Source organism: Felis catus, chromosome F2 (assembly GCF_018350175.1).
Source record: "Felis catus isolate Fca126 chromosome F2, F.catus_Fca126_mat1.0, whole genome shotgun sequence".
In the NCBI taxonomy this organism is placed as follows: Eukaryota; Metazoa; Chordata; class Mammalia; order Carnivora; family Felidae; genus Felis; species Felis catus.
The window spans coordinates 14,697,473-14,713,094 of NC_058385.1; the positions used below are offsets into that span (position 1 = coordinate 14,697,473).

At 37.4% G+C, this 15,622-nt stretch overlaps 2 long non-coding RNA genes across 2 annotated transcripts in view; one reads left to right on the forward strand and one right to left on the reverse strand.

Annotated features, from left to right (window-relative positions):
- The window catches only part of LOC123383241, a 131,168-nt gene that overhangs the window by 8,151 nt on the left and 107,395 nt on the right, over positions 1 to 15,622 (forward strand). The gene's annotated exons all lie outside the window — the stretch shown is intronic.
- LOC109496014 overlaps positions 895 to 15,622 on the reverse strand; it is a 29,313-nt gene continuing 14,585 nt past the window's right edge. The window contains exon 2 of the long non-coding RNA XR_002151779.3: positions 895 to 1,191. This is a non-coding gene — a long non-coding RNA (uncharacterized LOC109496014). The remainder of the gene's footprint in view (positions 1,192 to 15,622) is intronic.

Here is a 15,622-nt window from a genome sequence, read left to right on the forward strand (position 1 = left end):
CCAGTTTCCTTCAATCCTAGGGGCAAGTGGAGTGCAGGCTTTGGAGATCCAGTCTCTGTGAAGCATCATATATCCAAATAGAGTATCTTTTTAGGTACTAGTCTCATGAATAATGCTACAAGTTAGGCATCATTAGGCTGGGACTGGCACATTATTTTAGCAAGTAGATGAGAGCAGTCCACAGAGCATCAGAGGAAAATTTGATGCTATTCTAAACCCCACATGAGATAGAAATGACTGTCATAGGGGCTAAGACCTCATTATCAAGGACAAATCAATCCATGGCTCATCCACAGTTATTGACCAATGATCAGTCATGGTTATCAACCAATGGTAACTTCTACCACCTTGAAATATAGTCTCGTCAGAAGCATTTTCTAAGATTTCAGTCTTCAAAACTACAAACAAGAAGTATGGAAAGTGTTTTTAAAAAGTGGTAAATTAGGGGCATCTGGGTAGCTCAGCTGATTGAGCATCCAACTCGATCTCAGTTCAGGTCCTGATCTCACAGTTTGTGAGTTCAAGCCCTGTGTCAGCTCTGTGCTGACAGCTTGGAGCCTGCTTGGGATTCTCGCTTTCCCTGCCTCTCTCTTTGCCTCTCCTCAGCTCTCACTCTCTCTTTTTCTCAAAATAAATAAATATTTTTAATGTGGTAAATTAGGTAGATCAGTGAATATTCAATTAAATAATACGTATTTAGGAAAAAGATGAATGCAAATATATAGCTGTCCCATGACGATAATACCTGAACAAATTCACAAAATAACTAGAATTCACCATTTCACGTACAGGGAGCTTTTTTTTTGTTTGCTTTGCTTTGTCTTGTTTTTGCTTATGAATCTTTTTAGTGCTCAGGAATAAAGAGATTTAAAAATCCAATGAGGAACAGGGACATTAAACTAATGATGGATCTTTTCTAAACCATTATGTATAAGCACACATACCCCCTCCATCTAAGCTCTCAGATTTACAATATAACAGTGATGACAACGAAAATGACGATTCTTCAATGTCTTCATTTTCATCCCAGGATGCTTTGGGTGACCATTCTTCTCACGTCACTTCCTTTCTCCCATCATCTGTTTTGAGCTGCTCCTCTTCCTCCTCTTCTCTCCAATGAAAGGAGAGGAGCAGGCTTATAGGATGTGTCCCTCACCCCTGCGCCTTGCCATGTTCCTTCTCACTGGGAAACTGTGATACAGAAAAAGTAGAGGACGCTCACCAACATAGTGATGATGGGAATGCTTTGCCCTCTGAGTGCAGTAAAAGGAGAGGAAATATAGATCGCTTGATAATACCCATAACAATTTCAAGAATAAAGACATGCCATAATCACCCTGAGTCCCAGTTCTTTTCTCTGGACTTCCCCAGAAATCATTTCTTTTTGTCTTTAATTCCAGATTACCAACAATCTAGAATAACAAAGACAAAAAAAAATTAACTTTTATCCTACCAATATGCAGGAAAATATGACTGGCCCTAGCTTTATAAATAATGCCTTTATTTAGATTTACTGTTGCAACTTATATTTCTAAATAATCATCATTATGCGGTTATATTTATTGAAGTAGATTATCAAAATGCATAACACAGTTTTTCCATTAACTCTTTCACATTAATGAGTTGCTATTTAGTAAATTACTATTTCCCAGCACTAAAAGGAAGAAAGCCAGTGGCCTGAATGATTTTCCAAAGTGCCTATTAATAAACACCCAAGGCATATATTAAAATACTAGAACATGAAGGTCTTTGGGAAGTACATAAACATGTGAACTGGGATTTTTAGAAATGTACATTAACACTTTCATGACTGGAGCAGAGTGCTCAATAAATTCCTCTTCTAGGTTTGCTTATCACTCTCATCTTCACTGTATTTTAATTTGTGGCAATTTTGCAATGATTTTGATTGAACCAAAGCTTTCTAGTTTCTTTGCTTTGCTAGGAAATACTAAATAATCATTTGCAATTTTATATCAAGGGGTTCTGAATCATTTTACTCCAGATTTCATTAGAGTCTATTAGAAGCACTTGAAGACAGAAAAGAAAGGTCTTATAAAATGATAGGTGGTAAGGTTTTATGTTTTAAAATTCTTGAGATATTAATGAACCTACTTGTTGAAAAGCATTATCTATTTAATGCACTAAGTACGATTTCTTCTTTGTTGCTGGTAACTCTAAAATTTAATATATTTTTTTGTTTAAACGTTGTATGTAGAGGTAATTGAAGAGTTACATGTAACTGTAAGGAACAATACTGAGAGCTCCTCCATAACCATGCCCCTCTTGCTCCCGATAACATTTTGCAATACCATCTCACAATATGACAACCAGAATATTGACATTGACACAATCTAGATACAGAACATTTCCATCACAAGGATCACTCAGATCGCCCTTCTAGAGCCTCATTCTCTTCCCTCCAGCCCTTGTCCCTTTCTTAGCTCCAACCAACAATGTTTTTCATTCCTAGCATTTTGTCTTTCAAGAATGTTACATAATTCAAATCATACAGTATTTAAACTTTTGGGACTAGATTTTCTTTTTTTTTTCTTTTTTTTCTGTCGGGATAATCGTGTAGAGATTCATCCAATTTGATGCATGTATCAGTACCTCAATCCTTTCTATAGCTAAGTAGTACCCCATGGTATAGATGTACCAAACTTTAACCATTAACCTGTTGAAAGATTATCTGGGTTGTTTCCAGTTTGGGGCTATTATGATAAAACCACTATAACTTTGAGTATGGATTTCTGTGTGTAAGAGTCTTCATTTCTCTGGTATAAAAATCCAGGAGAATAAATCCTGGCTTTGTATTTAGCTACATGTTTAGTTTTTATTTTTTTTTTAATTTTTTTTTTCAACGTTTATTTATTTTTGGGACAGAGAGAGACAGAGCATGAACGGGGGAGGGGCAGAGAGAGAGGGAGACACAGAATCGGAAACAGGCTCCAGGCTCCGAGCCATCAGCCCAGAGCCCGACGCGGGGCTCAAACTCACGGAACGCGAGATCGTGACCTGAGCTGAAGTCCGACGCTTAACCGACTGCACCACCCAGGCGCCCCCATGCTTAGTTTTTAAAGAATTCGCCAAATGGTTTCTGGAGTAACTGTACCATTTTACATTCTCACCAGTAAAATATGAGTAATCCATTTTCTCTGCATCCTATTTCTGATAGATGTGTAATGGTAGCTATTTGTAGTTTTAATTTGCATTTTCCTAATGGTCAATGATGTGAACACTCTTTCGTGCACTTATCCCTGTCCATATGTTTCTCAGAAAATTATCTTTTTAAATGTTTTATCCATGTGTTAATTGTATTGTTTGGTATTTCCTATTGCAGAAATAGAGAGTTCTTTATATATTCTAGATTCTAGTCCTTTATCAGATACGTGATTTGTAATTATTTTCTCCAACTGTGCAGTTTGTCTCTTAATTCTCTTAACAGGGTATTTTGCATGGCAAATGTTTTTAATGTGGATGAAATCTATTTTATCATTTTTTTTTCTTTTAAGCATCGTGTTCTTGGTGTCAAGTCTAAGAATTCTTTGCCTAGGACCAGATCCCCCAAATTTTCTGTTTCTGTTTTCTAAAACTTTTACTGCTTTGTGTTTTACATGCAAGTCTGCAGTCCATAATGAGAGAATTTTTGCCTAAGATGTGCAAGTTACATTGAGGTTCATTTTTCTCTACTGCTGCCCAGTCACTCCAGTTTCATACATTAAAAAGGCTATCTTTCCTGCACTGAATGGCCTTTCCTCCAAAATTCATTTGGGCACATTTGTTTGGGTATATTTCTGTGCCTTCTCCTCTGTTCCACTGACTCATGTATCTTTCTCTCCACAAAAACCACACAGTCATGATTAGAAGTCTGGAAATCAGATAGACTGACTCCTCTCACTTTCTTTTTCCATTCCTGTGCATTACTGATATGTTTATTAGAATTTCATTTTGATTTAGCCTTCCTGTTTTTTATTTTATTTCTGTACATGTAGTTTTAGTATTCTCTAGGTAGTAAATTATATTTACACGATTTACAATCTACTGGTGTTATAATTTTACCAGTTCAAGTGAAACATAGAAACGTTACCTCCCTTTACCCTGTTCTGTTTACAGTGTAGTTTCCTTAAATAGTTCCTGTACATATATTTAGAACCATAGTAGACAATATTATAACCGCTATGTCAACTATCAAACATAATTTTAAAACCTCAAGAGAAGGAAAGCAAATTGAGTTTACTCATAGTTTTGTCATGCTCTTTCTTCCTTCTTGTTTTCTCGAAGTTCACTTTTCTCCCCTTTCTTTTTTTTTATCATTTCTCTTCTGTTTAGAGAACTTCCTTCAAGCTTTCTTTAGAAGACGTCTGCTGGCCACAAATTCTCTTGGTTTTCCTTCATTTCAGAATGGCTTCATTTCTCTTTAATTGCTAAAAGATATTTTCACTGGGTATATGGTTTTAGTTTGACAGTTCTTCTCTTTTCAGCACTTGAAATATACTGTGCCATTTTCTTATGGTCTCCATGGTTTCTGATGAATGATACTGTTATTCAAAACTGATATGTAAGGTGTCCTCTTCTCTAGTTGCTTTTAATTTTTTTCCTTGTTCTTAATTCTCAGAAGTATAAAACTGATGTGTCCTATCATGAATATTGTGGGGTTAATCCTCTTTAGGATCTGTTGGGCTTCTTAAATATGTAGATTTATGTCACTTGCCGATTTCACAAATTTGTGAAATAATTTCAGCTACCATTCCTTTGAGTATTTTTTCTGCCCCACCCTAACTCTTCTTCCCTTATGAGACTCTGATGATATGAATGGCATACCTATTGTTGTAATCCACAAGTTTCTGGAGCTCTGATTATTTTTATTTTTTAGTCTATATTCTCATTGTTGCTTAGATTGGGTAATACATATTGTTTCATTTTCCATTGCATGGATTTTTTTCCTCTGTCCCCTACATACATTCTGCTTTTGGCCCATCTATTGCACTTTTTACCTCGGTTATTATATTTTTCAGTTCTGAAATGCCTATTTGGCTTTTCTTTATATCTTCGATTATTTGCTGAAGTTTTCTGTGTCTTTGCTGAGGTTTTGTACTTTTTTATTTGTTTCAAGCTTGTTTTTAATTCCTCACTGAAACATTTTTATCACAGCTGCTTTAAAATCTTGATGACATCATTCTAAGATGTCTGGTGTCTCAGTGTTGGCATCTATTCATTATCTTTTTGCATGTATTTTTAGATCTTTCTAGTTCTTAGTTTGGCAAGTAAGTCTCTATTGAAAACTGGACATTGTTATATTATAATTTGAGACTTTCGATCTTATTTTGATTGTCTGTTTTAGCTGGACTTCTATGACTCTGCTCTTGCAGGAAGGGGGTGCCACCCCATTACTGCCACTTGGCTTATGTTGACACCCAAGGTAGGGGGGCTCATTACTTTTGGGCAATGGTGGGATCCATTGAAGTCCCAAAAGTTTAAATACTGTATGATTTGAATTATGTAACATTCTTGAAAGACAAAATGCTAGGAATGAAAAACATTGTTGGTTGGAGCTAAGAAAGGGACAAGGGCTGGAGGGAAGAGAATGAGGCTCTAGAAGGGTGATCTGAGTGATCCTTGTGATGGAAATGTTCTGTATCTAGATTGTGTCACTGTCAATATTCTGGTTGTCATATTGTGAGATGGTATTGCAAAATGTTATCGGGAGCAAGAGGGGCATGGTTATGGAGGAGCTCTCAGTATTGTTCCTTACAGTTACATGTAACTCTTCAATTACCTCTACATACAACGTTTAAACAAAAAAAATATATTAAATTTTAGAGTTACCAACATCAAAGAAGAAATCGTACTTAGTGCATGGTCTCCACTGGTACTGCAGTGGTATGGTCTCATTACTGCTTAGTGATGGTGAAGGTGAACTTTCACCAGGATTCCTCTGACACCCCGTCACTGGTGTGGGGTTTGGGTATTTCTTATTAATGTTGGATGAGGGTGGAAGTTCAGGATTCCTATTTTGTCCCCAATGACACTGGAGGTGATAAAGGAGGTGCTACGACCAGATAAATCAAAGTCCTGGCTCCCTGCTTAAGCCTTTTCTGATAATGTTCTGGCACAGGTTTGGAGCACCTCATTAGAACCTCATGAGCATGGAAGTCTAGAATCCCCACTTAGCCTTTGCTGCCATAGATGGGGGTGGGGTCACTTTTTGTTTTTCCTGTAATGTTTGGCTGGAGTAGACTAGTTACTGTTTAAAAAGTTTTTATCTTGGCCAGCTGCCCCTTTCTTTTGGCTAGAGAAAGTAAGCTTTACCTGGGACGTTTTTGTGTTTGTACCTGTTGGCATTTCTGGGTTGCCAGATTCTTCAGTTCCTTCTCTGAGGCAAAAAGAAAATCCAGAAAACTTACTGCCTTGTCATTCCTCAGGTCCTGAGGTCCCTGGCTGGTCTGCCATCTCATTTGACACCTTTCACAGTCCTTTTTGGTTTGTTTTATATATTCCCATAGTTTGTAGTTGTAATTAGCGAAAGGAATAGAGAAAATTATGTTTACTTCATCTTCCCAGAAGAAGATTTAATTGTTTAAAGATGTCTCTTCTGGTAATGTCAAGCTTTTTTCTTCAAAAATTTTCCCCCCAAAGGAAATCTTATACAAAAGACGAGCTTAGAATGAAGATAAACCTGGAATTATTTGAAGAAAAGATGCTTTGAGCTCCATAAATTAGGAGAATCGCTTGATTTATTTAAAGAGAATGTGCTTTGAGATCCACAGTTGGACTCCTTAAGAGTATTACTCTCACAATGAAACAAGAGTAAAAGGTGCTAGATGTAGGCATAGTGTGGTCTTGAGTCTTGGTGTTGTGTTTTGTTTTGTTTCATTTTTCTATAGCTACTACAAGGACAAGAATAAGAACTCTAACAGTTTTCTCTCATCCTCCAAAAATGGGACACTACTATTACTCTCTACTCTTTGTGTGTAACAGAATACATTCTCCTTGAAGGTGAACTCTAAAGTGACCTCTCACTACCTGATAAGTGAAATTGTCAAGACTGAAAGTGACACTCTCTTCAATGAAGGTTGCATTCAACATCCATTGAAGAAATATATTGGGTGCTTGCTCTGTGCCTGACACATTAGGCACTAGGCAGGGCTGGTTACATAATTTGTGGGTGCCAGTGAAAAATGAAAATGTGGAGCTTCCTATTCAAAAAGCAGGAACAATGTCAACTCTTTTATTTTCTTTTACTCTGTTTTTTGACCTCTTCTGGTATATTTTATTTGCTATTTAATGTTGTAATCCCTTAGGCAAGAGATACTCCACTTCCTGGGCACCTTCTCTTCCCGCAGTGTCGTGTCAGAGCCCACAATCCACGGGGGTTACAGTTTCTGTATCAGGGCACTCTTGGTATGTCTTCAGCTATGGATAAGGGCTTTGGTGGTCACCCATGAATGTACCAAGGTGCTCCCAGCCGTGGACAGGGACAGCTGCCACCAGGCCCTGTGTTAAGACACAGGAGGCCATACACCTAATCCCCACAGCAGGGGCCCACCAGGTGTGGAAGGCAACAAATATCATTGAGCAGGGGCATCAAGGGACAGGTTAAATAGCACCCAGGGTGCCAGGGATGGGAGTCCTGGCAGCTGAGCACCCACGATAGGGAGCCAGGGACGAGGCAGTTCCACACCTGTGGTGCACATTCCATCGTCCTAGAGGACTTTACTTACAAAACACAAATAAATTCAAAGATAAAGTTGTTAGGCATTGTAATATGGCAACTGCAAAGCATTCAACTTCAAGGATAAGACCGGTTTAGCACAGCACCCTGTGTGATTGCCCTGGTCTTGAGCTGTGAAGCTGTCCCTGGCACTAGGGACACAATGGTGCAATGCTTTAAAATTCTTTTTAAGACTTCAAAGAAACTGGTTTAAAACTTAAAACTTTAGTTCTTTAAACATATATTTCATGTGTTTTGTTAACACACACTCAAGGAATTTGACTCTTTTTTAACTAAATTGTCGTGTTGTTTTGACATTTGGAAGACATTAACACTTTCAAGTGGCTTTGATGAAATGGGTCTGTTGAATTTCTTTACTTCATCATATCTTGGTATTATACTAAAGACACTTATTCTACATCTCATAAATTTCTTAGTGATCCCATTATTATTCTGTAATTATTCCTTCAAGACAGAAACTAAGTTCCATTACTCAATAGGGACTATTTTATTTCATCTAGAACAAAGAAGCTGCAACATATTTACTGTCAGTGGTGAACTGAAAATCCTCAAATGGCTCTTATCAACATCCTTATTCTTTTTTTCCATTTTTTTTTAACTAGGGTTTTTTTTTTTTATTTCTTTTTTTTCACCGTTCATGATACTCAGCAACAATTCTGTGTGCTGAATAGTATGCCCATCTACATGGATGTCTAACAGAATTAGATAAATTGTATTGGCTTCAAATTTTTCTGATTTTCTTGTAGAAGTTTTTTTTTTTTTTTAATGATCAGATAACTAAAAATCAAAATGTAGATTTTATAGATGACTTTGAGATTTGGGCATGAATTCTAATAATTGTGAGGATAATGTCAATGGTAATATAACTCTTAATTAAATGCTGTTTCTGTGGCAGAAAATATGTTACCAGATTTATGTGTCCTTGCCACACTTAACGATTTCATTTAAAAGTCTTTCAATTTTGCAAAATAGGTATTATTGTTTCCATTTTCAAGACGAAAAAATTGAGGCACAGTGGAATGAAATAACTTGCCCTAAGAAAGTAAAAAATGTGTAGTAGTCAACATTCAAGTTTTTTTCACCCTGCTATGTAGTCTTCAAAAAAATGTCTTCTCTTGCAAAGAAAAATATTCTTATTGCTATAAATTGTTAAAAAAATGTTGTTTGAAAGATGGGTGAGTCTCATGGGTGAGTGGGTAATCTAATGTTCATTATTTGTGTTGTTTGGTGTTTTTATTTATATATTTAACCACTTCAATATATAGAGTATATATATTCATATGCAATATATGATTTGTACACACATACGGTACATATACAATATGTGACATATATAATACATGCACATATACTATATATATGTATATACACATGCTATATATAGTGTATACACACACACTATATATATATATATATGTATATATATTAAAAGTATGTGTATATATGTAAGTATACACACATACATTTAATCAAGAATAATGTTAATTTAAAGAAATATCTGGAAGAACTGGTTAAAGATATTCACCCATTTGTGTGATATTTGTTTTAGAAATAATGCAATTTGACCATAACTGTTGAGTTATTACTCTCAGACATACTTGTCCATCTTGAAACTCATGCATAGAGACTTAGGTACTGAGGACAAAAGGGTTCTGTGATAACTAGATTCTTTAAAGATGTCCTTTGACATCTGGAAGACAGCATAGCACTAAAGCCACAGGGTAGGTTATCCTTAACATTTACATCACAAGTTGGTTTGGGACTTGCTTATCATTCTCTGTCTTTGTTCCAGTGTTTGTAGCAACTCTTACCAATTCCACAACTTTTACATAGAAACCACCTGAAATGTTAGTGTGAATCTCTAGAAATAATAGACTTGGGATTACCACATAGCATCATTCTTTCTAAGTGATTAAAATGTATTTACTTATCCGTTTATTTGATATCATCTAAACTCATAGTTCTTCAATATTTGAAAAATTTGAACCAAATATGATATGCTTAAAGCAGTTTGCTTATGTTGTTCCCTTGTCCTACAAAGATGGGATTTATACAGTTTGAAAAAAGAGGAAAAAAAATAATAAAATCTGATAATTTTCAATATTACCTACTTATATTTTCTACATTGAGAAGCGACTTGACCTATGGTTAAGAGTGCAGATATTGAAATCAGCTTGCTGCATTTTGAATCCCAAGTCTATCCTACTAGCTCTGAAACCTTGAGAAAGTCCTTAAATTCTCTAGGTCTCAGTTTCCTAGGGTTGCCACATGCAAAGAGTTAACAATCGTGCCTGGTAAACTTCATTCAGCATTAACTATTAATATTGTTTGATTTCATATCATTGTTAAAGCTGAGAACAACTTTCTAGAGCCTCTAGTTCTACAGTTAACTCTCAATAGAGACAGGAAAACTAAGGTTCCAGGGGTTTTCATGACCTAAATCAGAGCCCATCAATAGATACTTTAGGACTAAAATATAATCCCCCAATTCTTAGGCAAGATCTTTTTCTTTCACTCAACATCTGTGGATATTTCCATTTACCTGAGTACAAGGTTCTTAATAATTTTGGGGCCCTTTTTGAGTTACCTATACTTGCATGTGTATTTAAATCCTTCTGCATGAAGCATTCCTACTCTCAAGATTGTTCTGGCTGCTTCATACTCATCCTCCAGGATTCAGCTTAATTTATGACTCCTTATTTGAAAAAAACCTTTTCTTGAGCAAACTCTCAACTCACAGCTGTTCTAAGATTGGTTTATACCCCCCACTTAATTGCTTCCTCAGAACCCTGTATTTAACTAAATCATCCCACTGGATGTATTTGCTGAACCTCTTACATTTCTCCATAAATAGGTTAGTAGCTCCTTGGGGGAGGATCTGTATCTTCTACAGTTGAGCACCGGTCATTTACCAGAGATACTACACTGAACAGGCTAAGAGTGGAGGACTGGAATCGTCCATAGGAGCACTCTTTTAAACTTCCCTCCCTATAGTTTTCCTCCTCAGTCTTTACCTTCTCTTTTCACTCACAAAGACTGGTAAAGTCACTGCACATTTGGCAAAAAAAAAATTTTTTTCTTAATTTTCCTATATTTGAGCCAGAGTCTTGATTACAGCAGAGTAAACTCCAGGATCATACATTGGCATACAATTTATCTGTTGTTCTTTTGCTGATGAGCAGAGTTTCCACACTAAAACTCCCAAAATATTTTTCATGAAAGATTATGAGGCATTGTGTGAAACAAAAATAATACCAAAGAATACTGACAGGTCTATGAAAAAAAAATCCCATGTTTCAATATGGTCAGGAAATGCACTGTCCCCTCTTAGATATGATGATGTGCTATGGCATATTAGGAAAGACTGATGATGACCTATACTTAACAACAAACACACAAAATTTGTTTACATTACATTGTAGATTTAATCTAGATTTGTCTCAAATGATTTGAGCAACAATTCTTAGTTGCAGTGTCTCATGGCTTTTGTGGTCTTTGGTTCATGCTTGAAAAATCACGTTCTGCGCTAAAGCCACTAAACGCTAGCAACTGCCGGTCTCTACACAGAAGACAAGCTATGCGGATCCTCTAGTGAGCAGGGTTTTTAATTTTTTTTTTTTTTTTAGATTCTCTTTTTTTAATTCTTCATTCAATGACTGGAGACACATTCTGATTGATTTTTAATATTATTTTTAAAATACTTTTTATGCAAGCGACACTAAAGAAATGTGTGATACTATAAAGAATAGCAATTACTAAGAATATCTTAACATCGCTGCTCATTTTTCTGAGTCTGCGCATACCTTCATATGAGCTTATTTATTTACTGTTTTAAATTAACTAGTTAATTACTTTTCATTTGGATATTGTGGAGTGTATAGTCAATTTTGGTTATTTATTATTATGTATTTAATCATTCTTAGTACGTTTTTTACATACAACCAGAACAAATGGGGATACGTACTCCAGCTCATGTAGCCCTGGGACATATGACTTTGGTAGTCAAGGAACAGTGTACCTGTCACTCAATATGTTTGCAGTGCATGGTACTTTAAGTTTAATGTATTTGTAATTTTTCTTTTGTATTTTTATTAACTCCTCTACTCATTTTCCCATTTTTCCCTGACAGACAGATGGGTTTATTTCTCCTGTACATGTTTCCTTTGCTAATGTATATAATTCAATAGTCAGAGAAACTAGAAATTAGTTTGTACCACATTTTCAAAGGAAAATGTTTTCTTCAAGCTGTTTTCTTATTTCTGAGTTAAAAGAAAACATAATACTTTCTAGGTGACTTATTTACAAGGGGAAACATAAGAACCCAAGTTCCAAAGGTAATAACATTGGTGGTATTTTCCTGATAATCACAGAAGCCTAGATCAACACAAGGTCACTCCAAGATCCCTCTCTTGGACTGCACCCATTTATTCTATCATTCAAACATAGGTCAATTCACTCAAACAAAGAGTTTGTCCAATTGTATTTCTTCCCTCAGCTTGTTGATTTGACAGATGCTTATGTTTTATGAAGACATAACAGAAGGCATAAAATAACATGTTGCAACTACAATTTGAAAGAATTAAGAAATAAAATGTAATATTAATATCTTCAGGGAAAAGTAGCTTTCTGTGCAATTCCCAGTCCAACAGTCCTCCCAATCCAGATAGGCTACCTTGAATCACGGACCTATCCTTCCCTGAACACTGTTGGTTAATCTCACCAAGTCAGAGCTTCATCCTTCTCTAATAGATGTGTTCTCTGTATGTGAGTTTACTAAAGCTCCAGAAGTTGTGGCTGGCTGCTACTTTCCGGGTTAGAATGAACTCTTTCCTTGTCGACTAGGCTTGAACTTGATTGAATGCCTCAGGTCTGGGGGTTCACCCAGGGATTTCTGTGTTTTCTCATCTTTTTAAAAAATATTTTTCACGTTTATTTATTTTAGAGAGAGAGAGAGACAGAGCATGAGTGGGGGAGGGACAGAGAGAGAGGGAGACACAGAATCTGAAGCAGGCTATAGGCTCCGAGCTTTCAGCACAAAGCCCAATGCAGGACTCAAACCCACGAACCATGAGATCACGACCTGAGCCAAAGTTGGACGCTGAACCCACTGAGACACCCAGACGCCCCTTCTCACCTTTATTCTTAGGGAGACACAGTATTCCATTCATACCTGAGGAAGGAAGTCAGATGAATCAAAGTTCTCTATACCTACAGGTCTCAGCAGGGAGTCACCGGGAAGTTCAGAGCCTCATTTAATCTACACAACAGCCACTGACCTAAGAGCAGAACATTCTATTGGCTTATCCTAAATGCTGGGCCAGAGATGTAAAACTCAGTCTCATGAATGAACTCTCTTCATTGCTTGTTCTTCTACTCCTCACCACCAGTCACATAAAGAAAATATGCTTGGATATTCAAAATACAGTTTTCTTGTTTCTGCTTGTGCATTTGAACACTCCTTTTTTTTTCTCACCAGATATGATTTCTTTTCTTATGATTCTTGTTTTTCCTCTTCTTCAATTGCTATCCCAAATTTCCTTCTCCCTAAAAATCTTCTTAGTTAGTGTTCTAATATCCGATTGTTGGTTTCCTCCTTAGGTAGATTTTTATACACTGATTAACTTACGCTACGATGGATGTCATTGCAAACTTTACATTTTCATGTCTCCATCCTACCTCTCCCTCCTAACCACTCCCTTCCATCAGATTGCAAAATTTCTTCCATTTTTCTGGAAATTCTTTAAGGTGCTTAGTGGGGCAGAGCCTCTGCCTTTCTCCTCTTTCTTTGTTACAACTTAAAGGATGGAATGCAAATATTTTCCCACCAGGGAGGCTTTGGGAAGGAGAATGAGTTTTTCAGTGGCTAATGATTTGTACTCTGGGTTTAATGGTCCCTTGAAGTCTATTAAGTAATAAAGGGAAGAAAAGAGGGTTCTAAAGAAAGGTAAAAGGGGATCAACTAGAATAAGGAAAGGATTTCCCTGGGACTACAGGGAAGTCCAGGACAGTGGGCCAGGGAAAGAGAAAGTTTACAGAAAAGAAGCCTGGGAGGATTAGGGGCAGGTAGGAGGGAGGATGGCCAACAAGAGAAAGCTCAGGCACAGCTGAGAGGCAGGACCGAGTAAAGGGCCCCAGAGAGGTCTTGTACTAGGGCCCAGAAGTCTCCAGAACTGAATCAGAGCTCACAGGCCACTTCACATACCAGCCTTCACTGGAGTGATGGCACTCTTCTTTCCTTTGCTCGGGGACTTGGATGTGGCACGTCTGGTGCCTACAGTCTACCTTGCGATATTCAGCACCTCAGCAACCCTCCTATTGTCTGTGCTTGCCACTCGGTTTGGCTACTGCCATCCAAATGCGTAAGACAGGGTTCTCACATATAGTATGTATATGTCATCTCTGAAATTCTTTTAGGTTTATTTCTTTTGAGAGAGCGAGAGCATGAGCGAGGGAGGGGAAGAGGGAGAGGGAAAGAGAGAATCTCAAGCACTAACAGTGCAGAGCCACGCACGGGGCTCAATCTCATGAACCAGTAAGATCACAACCTGAGCCAAAATCAAGAGTCAGATGCTTAACGGACTGAGCCACCCAGGCGCTCCTCTGAACTTCTTATCTTCAGCACAGATTTCTCTTCTGATTTCAACTTCCTGTTTGCCTATCAAGTATTATGGACATCAGAAACTTAATGCATTCCAAAGCCAACCTCTGGTCTTCTTCATTTTAGGAAATGGTACCTGTATCTATCTAGTTACTTAAGCAATAAATTGGAAGTCATGCTAGCCATACTCGAATTACTCAATTTAAAGAGGGTTTGATAAAAAACTGTTCTCAAAGGTAAGGATGGAATCTAAAGAAACCACCAAGTAACACTGTAGTATCTCTGAAATAATGACATTGACAACCTAGAACCCATTCCTAGGTCTGAAGGGGCAACAGAAAAGAGTGGTTACTGAAACCTAAGGCAGGGAGGGCTGTGAAAAGGCTCTACTAGGATCTTTTGTCTTTCAGTCAATGGATACAGGCAGCCCTTAGCTCAGTGTGGGGGTGTAGGTTGGAAACAATATCTCAGTGTTACTCTGCTCTGCACCTTAGAACCCCACCACTGTTCCTGAAGCCATAAGTCAAGAAAACAAAACCAAACATAACTGTCCATGTAATCCTAGAGCATGAGCTTCTCAGGACACAGGGCATAGTGGCGAATGGTGAGGAGTGAATCAGGGTAGACGAAGAAGTAGAGCATAATCACTAGCGTTTTCTGGACTCTTATCTGATTATTTCATGTCAATAACATACTGAAAGTGCTCCAGCGTGCCCTTAAAGTAAAAACAAACCAATAAACAGAGGTGGAGGGTGGTGCACTAGACAAAGTGGAACTTGGAGAAGAGACTCCTGGGCTTGTCCAATGTCTGTACACGGGGTGGAGGTGAGGGGTGAGTGGGCGGCAGTAAGTGTTTGTTGACTGCCTCCAACTCTTAACCACTCACAGCTGACATTCTTTCTGGCTTGTTCAGTTCAGTGAGAGCACGAAGCACCTCTTGAAGATTGGTTCTGTTGTGCTCACTCACACACTGACATATAATCAAATGTTTTACTTTGGTTCCATTATCTTTTCATCAAAATGCTTTGAAAAAAAATATGATTGACACCCCCCAAGTCGATTCAGTTGAGGACAAACAATCTTCAAAGCACAGTTGTCTCTCCCTGATCTGGCTCAGTAGCTTCCAATATTAAATTCATAAATTGAATTACTTCTGCCTCAGACTGGCTTTTCTTGAAAGCAAATGTTACTCTCTTTCTTTTTACATAATCAGTCATGGATTAAAGTAGGTAACACAGGTCGTTTGCTACAAATCAATTTCTCTACAAAACCACCAACGAGAAGGTCAGAAA